The sequence below is a fragment of the Amblyraja radiata genome, chromosome 33 (assembly GCF_010909765.2).
Source record: "Amblyraja radiata isolate CabotCenter1 chromosome 33, sAmbRad1.1.pri, whole genome shotgun sequence".
Lineage (NCBI taxonomy): Eukaryota > Metazoa > Chordata > Chondrichthyes > Rajiformes > Rajidae > Amblyraja > Amblyraja radiata.
In genome coordinates this window covers 22,325,458-22,339,557 of record NC_045988.1, presented here as the reverse complement: position 1 = coordinate 22,339,557, position 14,100 = coordinate 22,325,458, and the positions used below count along the sequence as shown (strand labels likewise).

Below are 14,100 nucleotides of genomic sequence, written 5' to 3'. Positions count from 1 at the left end.
AGTGTTAGAGTAACTCAGTGGGCCAAGGAGCATTGCTGGAGAACATGGGTAGGTGACACTTTAACCCCAGTTCCCTCTTCAGACTGATGATGGTGGGGTGGGGGGGGGGGGTTGGGGGGGATGGGAGAGATAGCCTGGAAGTAATAGGTGGATACAGGTGAGATGTCGGGTGGGGGGAGTTGATAGATTGTGGACAAAGGCCAGCGTTGAAAAGACAAAAGGAATGAGACAAAAGAATTGAAGCGTTGCGAATTGTGCAGCTATAGGATGGAATGCAAGTGGAAGGGGAGTTACTCGCTGAGTTACTCCAGCACATTGTGTCTTTTTTTTGTGAACCGGCAGCTGCAATTTCTTGTTTCTACATTGTAGAGTGGGGCAAATGGTGGCTTGTGGGAAGAGGATACAGGTGAGGGGGGGGATCTGAATGTCAGATGGGTGAACAAACGGCAGAGATGCATAGGAGACAAAAGGGTGTGAGGTAAGGAGAGAAGAGTGAAAATATAAATCAAAGGTAGGGATATGGATGAAGGGGATGGGGAGAGAGGAAAGGGGGTGAGAATAGTATGAAAGGATTTTTGACATTTAATCTAGGACAAAATTGCAAGGTATTGGAAGAAAGGGAAGTATGGCAAATTGTCTCTCTGCCAGAGGGTATGATGGGATTTGTAGTCATCCATGATTTATATTTATGTATCATCGTGGAGAATCATCTCAATGAGATAATTGCTGGTTCTGGAAATTCTTGATTTATTCTTTCCATTTTGGATGAAGTGGACGAGGGGCAGCATAGTGGCGTAGAGATGGAGTTATTGCCTTACAGTGCCCGAGACCTGGGTTCGGTGCTGACTACAGGTGTATGTACTTTTGTACTTTCTCCCTGTGACCGCGTGGGTTTTCTCCGGGTGTTCCGGTTTCCGCCCACACTCCAAAGACGTGCAGGTTTGTAAGTTAATTGGCTTTGGTAGAACATTTTTTAAGTTATCACTGGTGTGTAGGATGGTGTTAGTGTACGGGGTGATCGCTGGTCGGTACAAACTCGGTGGGCCAAAGCGCCTGTTCTGCAGTGTATCTCTAAAGTCTAAAGTAAATATAAAACCTTATCTTCCTCCGAAACTCCAAGATAAATGAACAAAATCCTGGTATTTGTATTGGTATTGATGTATTATTGACATCTAAACCCATATACCATGAAAAACTTTGTTTAAGAGTATTAATAAGAGGTGTTGATTGGTTTTATAGAGTTTTTGCAAAATGTCAATAAAAATATATAAGGGTGACACAAGGAACTGCAGATGTTAGAATCCTGAGCAAAATACAAAATGCTGGAGGAACTCGGCAGCATTGTGGAGCGAATGGCCTATCCATGTCCTGCAGAGAACATCGCCTATCCATGTTCCCCAGAGAATGGTGCTTGTCCATGTTCACCAGAGAACCGTCACCTATCCACATTCCCCAGAGAACGTTGCTTATCTGTGTTTACCAGAGAATGCCGCCTATCCATGAGCTGCAGAGAATATCACCTCTCTATGTTCTCCAGAGAGCATCACCTCTCCGTGATCTCCAGATTACTATCACCCATCCATGTTGTATAGAGATTGCCGCATACCCTTGTTACATAGAAACATAGAAACATAGAAAATAGGTGCAGGTGGAGGCCATTCGGCCCTTCGAGCCAGCACCGCCATTCATTGTGATCATAGCTGATCGTCCCCAATCAATAACCCGTGCCTGCCTTCTCCCCATATCCCTTGATCCCACTAGCCCCTAGAGCTCCAACTAACTCTCTCTTAAATCCATCCAGTGACCTGGCCTCCACTGCCTTCTGTGGCAGGGAATTCCACAAATTCTCCAGGGAACCATTGCCGATCCATGTTCTCCAGAGAATGTCATCAATCCATGATCTCCAGAGTATCATCGTCTATCCATATTATCCATATTATCCAAAGAACCATCACCCATTCATGTTCTCCAGAGATGCTGCTTGGCTGGCTGAGTTAACGCTGCACTTTGTGACTTTGTTGGCTTGATCACTCCCTTTCCGTGGTCACGCTAATAGCTTCAGCTTCTGTTTTTCCCATGACTTTATACCTTTGTACCTTATTCCCACATTTGAAAAAGATTTGGAAGTGAATTTGTTGGAAATTTGCCAAGTTTTTGTTATGCTTCACTCTTTCTGATGGTCAGTTAGCAGGGGAAGGTATTGTGAATTACATGAGGCATGACAATAAACCCTCTTGACTTGACTTGAACTACAATAGGCATTACCATAGCTAGGAATGGAATGGAGGACAAAGTTCAGGGAGCTGCTATAAGGAATGCTGGAGAGACACAAGAAACTGCAGAATCTTGAGCAAAAAACAAACGCAGAGCACCCGGAGGAACTCAGTGGGTCAGGCACCGCTGGTAGAGTCATCACAAAGTCAGAGACGCTATCTGTGTGGAATTTGCACATTCACCCAGTGACTACATGGAGTTTCCTCCAAGTGCTCTGGTTTCCTCTCACATCCCAGAGATGCAGGAAAATTGCTCCCCATGTTGGGGGAATCCAGAACCAGGGGTCACAGTTGAAGAATAACGGGTGGGCCATTTAGGACTGAGATGAGGAAAAACCTTTTTACCCAGAGAGTTGTGAATCTGTGGAATTCTCTGCCACAGAAGGCTGTGGAGGCCAAGTCACTGGATGTATTCAAGAGAGAGTTAGATCTAGCTTTCAGGGCAAACAGAATCAAAGGATATGGGGAAAAAGCAGGAACGGGGTACTGATTCTGGATGATCAGCCATGATCATATTGAATGGCGGTGCTGGCTGGAAGGACTGAATGACCTACTCCTGCTTCTATGTTTCTATGTTTCTCTGGTGCAGGTTTGTAGATGAATTGGCCTCTAGTGTGTAGGAAGTGGGTGCAAAAAAAGGATAACACAGAACTAACACAGAACTAGTGTGAATGGATGATTGATGGTCGTGTGATCCAAAGGGCCTGTTTCCATGCTGTATCTCTCAATCAGGTCAATCAATCTGTGGAGAGACTGGGATAGACGATATTTCAGGTCAGTACTGTTCTTCGAACTTCTCGAGTCTGCAGAAGGGTCTCAACCGAAACACCATCTGTCTAATCCCTCCCACGATGCTGCCTAACCCATGGAGTTCCTCCAGCACTTTGTTGATTTCTATTAAAATACAATACTGAAGGTAGTCAACCTTCAACTCACAGCAGTGACTGCGACAACAAAGTATCGCAGTAGGGACAGAGAGCTGACAAACAGGAGGGGGAGGGCAACCTGGTGAGTGATAGGTGGATACAGGTGAAGGGGGGGGGGGGGGGTTGATTGGTAGATGGGTGGGCAGAGGATTGAGATGAAAAGGAGACAAATGAGTGACAAAAATGGGACAAGAGAGACAAAAAGGAGATAAAGGGGAGTCAGATAAGGGGAAGGGTGAATGAGAGTTGGTGATTGACATGGCTCAACTATCCTCTGCCCTTTCCCAGAACCTCAGCACTGGGACAAGGAAAGCTGCACTGTTTAAGATGCCAGTTCTTGCAAGAGACTTTAAAATGAAACCCCTTTGCAGGAGAATATACAATATATATAGAATATAGGAGAGAGAGAGGAGGGAAGGGAGAAGGAGAGGGAGAGAGGGGGAGTAGAGAGAAGGAGAGAGGGGGAGAGGGAAGGGGCAGGGAGAGGGAGAGGGAGAGGGAGAGAGGGAGTGGAGAGAGGAGAGGGAGAGAGGGGGAGAGGGAGAGGGACAGGGAGGGAGAGGGTGAAGGAGAGAGGAGGGAGAGAAGAGAGGAGAGGGGGAGAGGGAGGGGGGCAGGGATGGGGAGGGAGAGAGGGTGGGAGAGGGATAGAAGAGAGGGAGGGGGGCAGGGATGGGGAGGGAGAGGGAGAGAGGGAGTGGGAGGGAGAGAAGAGAGGGAGGGGGAGAGGGAAAGAGGGAGAGGGAAAGAGGAGGTGGGAGTGGGAGAGGGACAGAGAGAGAGGGAAGGAGAGGGAGGAGAGGGAGAGATAGAGGGCGAGGTAGAGAGGGAGAGGGAGAGTAACTCTGGTAGTAACATTCCAATATTCCACACAATGTAACTGGGTATCACAGCCACAGACCAGATGTGGGATGGGAAGGACCGCAAGGGTTGTGTGTTGCCAGAATCCAACTGACTATTGGCAGGGAGGCAGAAGGGGACCAGAGATGTTGAAAGAAGCATCAGCATGACAACAGCTTCCCTACTGTGGAATGTCATTGGTGCCTCAAAAATGTATTGCAACCAAGTCTCAGAACACTGTGTACCTCGCCCACCTAGACTGCTGCCAGTTCAGCCAGCCATGGGTTTGAGTGAGATTGGCAACACACTGCCGTATTCAATGTGTGTCCCCACTGCAACTTTACGTGGTAGTTTGTGGAAAAGGAGAGGGTGCAGCTCAGTTATGTTCAAGAATGGGAGTTGCGTGTGCACAAGGGTTTGCACTACTTGGTGAAGGTGAGTGTAGATCTGTGCAAATATCTGTGCATTACTTATGTGTGGGGGTGCATTAGTTGCATGAAATGGTGCAATATCTGTGCTACGCTAGTTGTGTGTGAGCGTATGTGTGCACAGATGCGAGTGTGTGTGTGTGTATCAGTGTGTGTGTGTGTGTGTGTGTGTGTGTGTGTGTGTGTGTGTGTGTGTGTGTGTGTGTGTGTGTGTGTGTGTGTGTGTGTGTGTGTGTGTGTGTGTCTATTTGTGTGTGTGTTTATGTGTGTGTGTGAGTGTGTTGGTGTGTGCATGTGTGTGTACATGTGAATGTGTGTGCCTAACCCACTGAGTTCCTCCAGCATGTCTATATTTGTGTGTGGTTGTTTTTGTGTGTTTGTTCATGTGTTTGTGTGCGCGCATGTGTATATGTGTACATGTGTGTGTGTATGTGTGTTTGTGTATGCATTTGTATGTGTGGTGTGCATTTATGTGTGCATGTGTATGTGTGCGTGCATGTGTGTGTGTGTGTGTGTGTACATGTATATGTGTGTATTTGTCTGCGTGTGTGCCACGTGTGTGTGCATGTGCATGTGTGAGTGTGTACTATAATAGTGTGTGCGTGCCTGTTTCTGGTCACCGCTGAGTGCTGAAGGTAATTGGCCAGTTATTGTCAGGGTTGAGTTCCCGTGGCAACTTGCAGTGGCGCTCCCTAGAACTGGCACTCTGCAACATGAGCCATCTTGATGCTGTTTTCTGCGCTGGAGGTCCTGGCAAACAGGATTTCATTTCCTGGTGCAGCAAGCTTGTTTTATCTTGCAGAAAGAATTTGCTTGTGGGTGAAAATTAATAAAATTGCACTGGCTAACAAAAAGCACATTCAATTGCTTCTGATCATACCTCTTGGAGAGCAGGGTTAGTGGGGTCAGGGCACATCTGTGTTCCATCTTTGTGTGAGCTTACGGACTGTGGAGTGGGAAGGGGTTCTAAGAGGGAAGTCAAAATGTTATTGAAAGTAAAGGTTAAAATTACTCCTACTTAAAATAAATAAATAGTTATGATTAGTTTTGCCCCTGTACAGGCTGCCGCTAGATGGAGCCCTCTGCAAAGGTGGGGAGGGCATGGATCAGAAAATTAATCACGTTGGTTAATTAAAGAGAATATTTGTGAGGGAACGGCATGGTGGCCCAGCGGTAGGGGCGCTGCCTTACAGCGCCAGTGACTTGGGTTCGATCCTGAGCACGGGTGCTGTCTGTACAGAGTTTGTACGTTCTAGCTGTGACTGTGTGAGTTTTCCTCGGGTGCTCCGGTTTCCTCCCAAATTAATTGGCTTCTGTAAATTGTCCCTAATGTGTAGGTTAGAACTAGTATGATCGGGCGATCGCTGGACAGCACGGGCTCGGGGGGGCCGAAGGGCCTCTTTCCACGCTATATAAGTTAATATGTTATAGGAGGAGAATTAGGCCAATTGGCCCAACGTCTACTCCGCCATTCAATCATGGCTGATCTTCCTTTCCCTCTCAACCCCATTCTCCTGCCTTCTCCCCATTACTCCTGACACCCGAACTAATCCCGTACTGGTCCATAGCTATACGAATTCTCAGGAGAATGTAAGCAACAGGATGTAATTTTCATTGAGGGTGTAGGAGTATTGATGTGGATCATTGAGGCTTTGAAAAATGGGAGAGCCTCTTAATTAGCTCTTCGTTCCATCTTTGAATGGTTTAGTTCAGTTCAGGTTAGAGATACAGTGCTGAAACAGGCCCTTCGGCCCACCAAGTCCGTGCCGACTAGCGATCCCCGCACATTAACATTATCCTACACACTGGGAACAATTTACAATTTTACCAAAGCCAATTTATCAACAAACCTGTGCATCTTTGGAGTGTGGGAGGAAATCAGAGCTTCAATAAGGTCACAAACTCATCCTCCTATGCTCCAAAGAAAAAAGTTCCAGACTATGCAACCTCTCCCCATAACCCGAGCTGCAAGCCGAGGGAACAGCCTGGTGAATCTCTTCTGCACCCTTTCCAACTTTGTGACGCCCCTCCTACAGCAGGGCATCCAGAACTACAGAACGACTCTCCGACGACTCGCACAGCTGCATTATGGTTTGTTAACCCTTGTGCTCAAATACCCATCACAATGAAGGCAAGTGTGTCCCCACCCTGTCCACCTGACTCAACACCTTCAGGGGACTGTACTCCCAGATCTCTCTCTGCTCTGCACCACTTCTCCAGGCCTCTACCATTTACTCTGCCAATCCTGCCCTGGTTTGGCACACCAAAATGCAACATCTCACACTTTTCAGAGTTAAATTACATTTGTCATTCCTGACCCACTTTCCCAACTGATCTAGATCCCGATGTAAACTTCCACGTCCTTAATCACTGCCCACTGTACCACCAGTTTTGGGGGCATCTGCAAATTTGCCCCCAACAGTGGTAAACTCCATACTCATCCAAATCGTTAATGTAAAAACAGCAGTGAACTCGATGGAACTCCACTAGTCACAGGCCACTGATCAGAAAAAAACAACCCTCTGACTGTTCCCCTCTCCCTCCTTGCATTAAATACCCATCCCATATCTTTTTGTTCTCTGCTCTCTTCCTTGTAGTCCCACACTTAACATCACACTTTTTCCCTTTCTCTTCTCCCCTCCCAGTTCGTGATGCTGGCTCGGCTCGAGTGACGCAGTACTACCTGTACAGGTACTACAGCAATGGTACTACCTATACAGGTACTTCAGGTACAGGTACTACCTGTTTAAGTAATACAAATACAGTACTACCTGTACATGTACTACAGTGACAGTACTACCTGTACAGGTACTTCAGTAACAGGTACTACCTGCTCAGGTACCATAGCCACAGGTACTGAACCTACTGTACTTACCTATACAGGTACCACAATGACAGTACTACTTTACACATATTACAGATACAACTCTGATACTAATCTATCCTCCCACAACACCAGTGTCACTGGACAGTGATGTGTCCATTTCCCCAGTTCCAGCCAAGCCCTGAGAAGGCAGGACCACAGTCATTCACTGTACCCCATATCAGGTTACCCAATACAAACCAAAGGAGACACAAGTCTACAGATACTGACATTTTGAGCCTAAGACAAATGGCAGGAGGAACTCAGTGGGTCAGGGAGGATATCCGGTGGAAAATGGCTAGAACCATTTTGGGTCAGGACCCTTCTTCAGTCCAATGCAATAGAGGGGAGCTAGTGTTAGAAAGAGGTGGCGGGATGGGGTTGGGCAAGAACAGGGAAGTGATGGGTGGATCACAGTAAGACAGGGTTGATTAGCAGATGAGTCAGGTGGGGTTGGGGGAGAAAAGGATGAGGATGGGGAGAGAAGGGTGGAGACAGTGACCAGTCAACCCATACTTGGAGTCGCATTGGTAGAGTTGCTGCCTTACAACGCCAGAGACCCGGGTCCCGGGCTGAAGGGTCTGTTTCCGCACTAGACCTCCCTGCCACAGAGGGCAGTGGGGGCCAAATCACTGGATGGATTTAAGAGAGAGTAAAGGGCCAGTCCCACTTTCACGACCTAATTCACGACCTTTTTTACTCGTGGACATTTTTCATCAGGCTAGAAAAATGCCCCGACCTACTTAATGCCACAAGTACCTACGACTAGCATCACGACCTACCTATGGCCCCATACGACCTCGTGACGACCATGCTGCGAGTATGAGTCAAGGGCAAACTCAGCAGAGGTCGTGAATTAGTTCGTGAAAGAGGGACAGGCCCTTTAGATAGAGCTCTAGGGGCTGGTGGAATCAAGGGATTTGGGGAGAAGGCAGGCACAGGTTTTGATTGGGGACGATCAGTCATGATCACAATGAATGGCGGTGCTGGCTCGAAGGGCCGAATGGCCTCCTCCTGCATCTAATGCTTTAAACTAAACTAAACTTTTCTGGATGCACCCCGTCCCCTCACCTACTTACCCCTCGCCCACCACTGACCAGAATAGGGGAAGTCATTAACTGGGAACCCAGGCTGTGACCACTGTTGATATTGGACTGTTTTCTCTGGAGCATCAGAGGCTGAGTTGGCAACATTCCCTGAGCGAGATGCCCATCAGGGAATGCTGCTCTCGGTCTGAAGAAGGGTCTCGACCTGAAACGTCACCCATTCCTCCTCTCCAGAGATGCTGCCTGACCCGCTAAGTTACTCCAGCATTTTATGGTTATCTTCAGGGATGGTTGCCAACTGGCCCACTCCAGACTGCAGGAGTATGTGCTGAGGGACACACTGAAGCTTGGTGCAACCAACGCCATGGCTCTGTGGGGGAGGACCACAGTCTAGGGTCCATCTCCTGCTGGACATTGGGGGGCAGAGTAAAGTGGGGACACCCCTCAAAAAAATGAGGGGGAGATCACTCCAGGGGTCCACATGACTGACCAGGGTGCTTAGTTCATGAGTTCATAAGTGATAGAAACAGAATTAGGCCATTCGGCCCATCAAGTCTACTCAGCCATTCAATCATGGCTGATCTATCTTTCCCTCTTAACCCCATTCTCCTGCCTTTGCCCCATAACCCATGACACCCGTACTAATCAAGAATCTATCTATCTCTGCCTTAAATATATTCATTGACTTGGCCTCCACTGCCTTCTGTAGCAATGAATTCCACAGATTCACCACCCTCTGACTAAATAAATTCCTCCTCATCCCATTCCCAAATGACTGTCCTTTAATTCTGAGGCCGTGACCTCTGGCCCTAGGCTCTCCCACTAGTGGAAACATCCTCTCCACATCCACTCTATCCAGGCCTGAAATAAGGATGAGTAGTGTAAGGATAGTTTGCGAACACCACAGAATATAACACCAATGAATGTGTGGATGCTGAGAATGACGGAAGTGTTTTGTGTTGTTGTTTAGTGTATGTTTTTTATATATTTTATATTCTAAATGATGTTTATTTTTGGAAAAAAATAAGCAGAGGCTGAGGGGAGACCTGATCGTAAGATCATAAGTGATAGGAGCAGAATTAGGCCTTTAGGCCCATCAAGCCTTCTCCGCCATTCAATCATGACTGATCGATCTCTCTCTCCTAACCCCATTCTCCTGCCTTCTCCCCACAACCTCTGGCACCTGTAAAAGTGTATAAAATTCTGAGTGGCATAAATAGGGCAGACAGTCAGGAATTTTCTCCCAGGGTGGAAATGTCAAAGAATCAAGTGCAGAATTTTAAGGTGAAAGTGGCAAAGTGTAAAGGAGATGTGCGTGGCAGGTATTTTACACAAAAGGGGGCGGGGGGGGGGGTGAGCATCTGAAATGCGTTGTCAGGGGTGGCGGTGGAGGCAGATATGACAGTGGCATTTAAGAGGCTTCGGTTCAGTTTAGTTTATTGTCACGTGTACCGAAGTACAGTGAAAAGCTTTTGTTACGTGCTAACCAGTCAGCGGAAAGACAATACATGTTTGCATTCAACCCATTCACAGTGTATAGATACATGATAAGGGATTATCGTATAGTGCGAGGTAAAGCCAGTAACGTTCGAACAAAGATAGTCCAAGGGTCACCAATGAGGTAGATAGTAGTTCAGGACTGCTCTCTGGTTGTGGTAGGATGGTTCAGTTACCTGATAACACCTGGGAAGAAACTGTTTCTATATCTGGATGCTTTTAGATAGGATGTGCAGGGAATGGAGGGATGTGGATCACATGCAGCCACAGGAGATTTGTTGATCTTGGCATCGTGCTCAGCATGGACATGGTGGGCCGAAGGGCCTGTTTCTGTGTCGTATCTTCCAATGATCTATAATCAAAGCAAAGTAATGAACCTGTCCCCATCCCAGCTTCCTATTTCACACTGAGTGATCCATGTCCAAAAATGGAATGCATCCTACTCTTGGATTTCTGCCCACTCTCTCGTTTTATCCTTCTTTCATTTCAAGTAGGATATAATTTAATGGAGATTATGAGTAGTTGGGGAGACGTTCGTGTCAAAATTCATGCAGGAGACGCCCACATTAAAATCAATTTGAGAAAGCTGGAGCTGATTCAAACCCTGAGGTTTTGTTGGAACAATCCTGTGTTTGTCCTTTGATGAGGTGCAGTGCCAAGCAAGAGCGATGACAAAGTACAGTCCCAAGGCTAAAATAAGTGCTCTGGCTTCCAGAACACTGCCTGATTAAACTCAGATGTTTTTCTTTTAATGACCTATGGTTAACAGAAAGTAAAGATTTGCTAATCGTGAAGGAGGAAGGCAGCAGGATCTGCTGAGTCTAACGGCAAATACTGGCACACAGCACAGGCTTGACTGCCATCAATTACTGCTTCTTTAATCAAAATACTTCATGGAAAATAATATCAGAGCCTTGCAACTGTGTCAGAACTGTCATCTTAGTAATGTGCTGAATAAAGCAGGGCACCACCCCCTAGCCTGGCTGCAGCCTAGTGCATCAGAGGAACAGCAACGATCAGATGGAACTATGATAAAGGGAGGCACAGTGCTGCAGCAGTGGAAGAGAGACCCAGGTTCGGTCCTGACCTCGGGTGCTGTCCGTGCGGAGTTTGCACGTTCTCCCTATCACTGTGTGGGTTTCCTCCGGGTGCGCCAGTTTCCTCTCTCAAAGACGTGCTGATTTCAGAGTGCAGGTCATAGTGCAGGTGTCAGAGGTTATGGGGAGAAGGCAGGAGAATGGGGTTAGGAGGGAAAGATAGATCAGCCATGATTGAATGACGGAGAATACTTGATGGGCCAAATGGCCAAGTTGCCCCTTTGTAAATGGCCCCTGGTGTGTAGGGAATGGCTGAGAAAATGGGATATGATAGAACTAGTGTGAATGGGTGATTGATGGGCGGCATGGACTTAGTGGACCAAAGGGCCTGTTTCCATGCTGTATCTCCAGACTAAAAACCAACCAAAGTGATGGAGTAACTCAGCGGTTCAGGCAGCATCTCTGGAGAAACATAGAAACATATTCAGGTGTGTATATATTTATATTATGGTATATGGACACACTTATCTGTTTTGTAATAAATGCCTACTATGTTCTGTGTGCTGAAGCAAAGGAAGAATTTCATTGTCCTATACAGGGACACATGACAATAAACTCACTTGAACGTGAACTTGAAATAAACATAGAAAATAGGTGCAAGAGTAGACCATTCGGCCCTTCGAGCCATTCAATATGATCCTGGCTGATCATCCACAATCAGTACCCCGTTCCTGCTTTTCCCCCATATCACTTGATGCAGAGCATGAGATGACCCATTGAGTTACTCCAGAGATGCTGCCTGGCCCGTTGTGTTACTCCAGCTCTTTCTAAACTTTTGTGTAAACCGCCTCCTTATCCTTGTTTCTACAGTATAATTATGTTGCTTGTTCAATATTTACGGGAGAATGAGGTGCATGGGCTAATTGGTTCAATAACAATTAAGTTAATATTTAATTATAGCCTCTTGTGGGATCCATACTACACAGTGTTTATAGGTTGCTTAATACAGGATAACATGCAGACCTGGTTAGTTATGCACAGGCCAACATGCAAACTTGGGTTTGTTACATGCCTAGGCCTGGATAGAATGGGTGTGAAGAAGATGTTTCAGCTAGTGGGAGAGTCTAGGATGGCCTCAGACTAAAAGGACGTACCTTTAGAAAGGAGATGGAGAGGAATTTATTTAGTCAATGAGTGGTGAATCTGTGGAATTCATTGCCACAGACGGGAGCCAAGTCAATGGATATTTTTAAGGTGGAGATTGACAGATTCTTGATTAGTACGGGTGTCAGGGGTTATGGGGAGAAGGCAAGAAAATGGGGTTGAGAGAGGATGATAGATCAGCCATGATTGAATGTTGGAGTAGACTTGATGGGCCGAATGGCTTAATTTTGCTCTTAAAATGTATGAATTTGTGAACTTATGAGTGTTATACACAGGATAATGCATATGTCAGGATTTGTAATGTACCTGATTGTTTACAAGCTCCAGTGTATTACATGTGGGGTTTCTCACATGTCAGATCTTGTTGCGAACAGGATAATGTATAAACCCTACACTGACACGTTACTCTTTCATTCCTTGCGTTGTGATGATGAATTCACCAGTGTGTCTGATCACTGTGTCCCTGCACAGCTAGTACCTCTAACCTCAAAGCACAGGTGGAACTCAGCGGGTCAGGCAGCATCTGGGCAAGGGACTGGGCAAGTGACATTTCAGGTTGGGACCCTTCTTCAAACATAAAGTATGCTGCCTGACCTGCTGAGTTCCTCCAACACATTATGTTTGGCTCCAGCGTCTGCAGTCTCCACGTATCTCTAACCTTCCTGCTTTGTAACTGATTGAATTTAATAACTGACAACATTCAATATCTGCTGGTTCCTGAAGTAAAGATGTGCACATTAAATTATCAATGCAGCTCAAAGGGCAGATGCTGGTCTGTTCACAGGTCAAGTTATCTGGAGTTGGGATAAACCGGGTGCATGTAGCAGGGCAATTCTAATCCGTCCTGACTTCTGATAACGACTGGGATCTAATAGTAGTGGTGGTTTTACACTGGCGTGTAGCCTCTCTCACCCAGTCACTCTCCCTCGTTACTCCCTCAATCACTCACAACCTCACTCCCGCCCTCATGACCTCATTCCCTCACTCCCACACTCCATCACCCAGTCACCCTCCCTCGGGGAGTCGAACTTCCCCACCGAGTCGCATTGACATTCCCTCTTTCACCCTCCCTCACCCTCCCTCACCCTCCGTCACCCCACCCTCACCCATCAACCCTCCTACCCATCCTCACCCAGCCGCAAACACCGCACCCCCCTCACCCCCGTCACCCAACCACCTCAGCACCCTCCCCCCCTCCCGCACTCTAACACCGCACCCCCCACCGCACCCCACGCCCCCTCAACCACCCTGCAACCACCCCTCCCCATCTCTCTAAGTACCCCACCCCTCCCCACCCACACCCAATCCCCACCCTCTCCCTCACCCCTCATCCTCCCTCACCCTCCCTCACCCTTACCTCACCCACCCTCACCCTCCCTCACCCACCCTCACCCCATCTCTCTCACCCCCCCTCACCCACCCTCACCCTCCCCTCACCCACCCTCACCCTCCCTCACCCCCCCTCACCCTCCCTCACCCTTCTCTCTCAGTCACACTCCATCCCCCAGTCCCCCTCTCTTCCCCCTGTGACTCTCAGCTGAGTGACAGAACACCAACACATTTTGGTGTCTTCACAAAGCACAACTTTACTTCCTGGCCATTCCACTGCCCTCCCTCATCACTTAGCCCACCATCCTTTGTCTGCCCCTGTCCAGGAAATTGGTCGGCTGTTGTCGAAGCCCGCAGGCAGTCGGGGAAGGGCTCTCTGAGAGATAGCATGGTGAACATTCACCACATGATGGGTATGAAGAGTAGACAAAGGCACGAATAGTCCTTGGCTCTCCGAGTTGGCAGAAGCAGCCACTGCTCCCTTCAGTAAGTAATTCTTACTAAAAATATTGGATTTCTTTGAAATGTTGCACAAGATAGCCCCTTGTTAACAAAGCAGACATATAAATTGAATCCAAGTGTTTGAAGTTGCCAGGAAATACATGGTCTGAATCTTTATCTGGCCCAAACTCTGACATAGATCCTATTAACGTGGGAGTGATAATGGATGAGGAATAAGCTTTTCTCCATAAGAATG

At 47.4% G+C, this 14,100-nt stretch overlaps 1 long non-coding RNA gene across 1 annotated transcript; it reads left to right on the top strand.

Annotated features, from left to right (window-relative positions):
• The first annotated feature begins 225 nt into the window (after positions 1 to 225).
• On the top strand, positions 226 to 11,568 carry LOC116991310. Its single transcript, XR_004416747.1, has 3 exons — positions 226 to 289; positions 3,949 to 3,953; positions 11,558 to 11,568. It is a non-coding gene; the product is annotated as an uncharacterized LOC116991310 (long non-coding RNA).
• Positions 11,569 to 14,100: the final 2,532 nt, after the last annotated feature.